This window comes from Quercus lobata, chromosome 4, assembly GCF_001633185.2.
Source record: "Quercus lobata isolate SW786 chromosome 4, ValleyOak3.0 Primary Assembly, whole genome shotgun sequence".
Taxonomy (NCBI): Eukaryota; Viridiplantae; Streptophyta; class Magnoliopsida; order Fagales; family Fagaceae; genus Quercus; species Quercus lobata.
The window spans coordinates 81,202,217-81,203,325 of record NC_044907.1 but is presented as its reverse complement, the minus strand read 5'-3'; the positions used below and the strand labels follow the sequence as shown (position 1 = coordinate 81,203,325).

Sequence of the window (1,109 nt, the reverse complement as noted above, 5' to 3'; positions counted from 1 at the left end):
GAAACGACTTGCCTTGCCTAAGGCAGAGGCTGAGACCTATCCTTTATTTTTTTTTATTTTTTTTTTAGAAACCAGTTATGTATTTTATTCAAACCATAGCAAAATTACTGTTAAACAAAACAAGATGTGTAACATCTCTATGGATGTCCTCTACCTAGGGATGGCAAATGGGCGGGTTGGGTCATAAATGGGTTAGATGTGTAATTACCCATTTATCCATTTATGACCCGTTTATATATAAATTAATTATCCATTACCCGTCCAACCCATTTAATTAGTAACCTACCCATTTAACTCATTTAATTAGTGAGCAGTGAAACACTGTGAGAAAAAGAAGTCTAATAGGACAAGAGAAAGTCCATCAAACAAAGGAAGATAGTGATTCCACCATATAATTTAAACTAAAAAAAACAAATAGTATCCTTGCTATTATTTTCCGTTTCTGATTCCGCTAAAAAAAACACATTCATTTCAAAAGCAAAAAAAAAAAAAAAAAGAAGGCAAAAAACAAAGACAAAACCTTGCTAAGCCTACGAATGGTGGTGGATCTCTTGGGCTTTCTGAAGATAGATGATCAGACGACTATACAAGAAGCCACGTCACAAGGTTGTTGCTCCAACCTAGCTCCTACTCCTCCGGCGCCGGTTGTTGCTCTGACCACCGTGTCCCAGATCTCCATCATTGCTCCAGCGAGCTACGTTTCTCATCCACAAAGCTTGACTCTTGACTTCACAAAGCCTAATGCTTTTGCTTTGAACACTAAAGCTTTGGAGCTTGATTACGCCAAGGATAGCTTCAGCGTGTCGTCGAGCTCGTCGTTCATGTCATCGGCAATCACCTAAGACGGAAGCTCGAGCTTGTGAAAATCGTCGTCATTCAGTTCTAGATTTCGTCGCCGAAGACCAATATCGAACAGAGTATTGTGGTTTTAGATTATGCGCAAATGGATAGGATATTGAAAGAAGATAGGCTGTGTTTTGTAGTGTATGTTTGGTTGCCGAGAATGTGATTGCGTGCTATTTTTGGTTTTGTGTTTGTTACGAGTCTGTTTGGATGATGAGAAAATGTAGGAAATTTATTTATTTATTTATTTGACTGAGGGCCGAATG

General features: G+C 38.5%; 1 pseudogene; it reads left to right on the top strand.

The window, feature by feature from the left end:
• Positions 1–536: 536 nt before the first annotated feature.
• Positions 537–863, top strand: LOC115985907 (annotated as a pseudogene).
• The last annotated feature ends 246 nt before the right edge of the window (positions 864–1,109 follow it).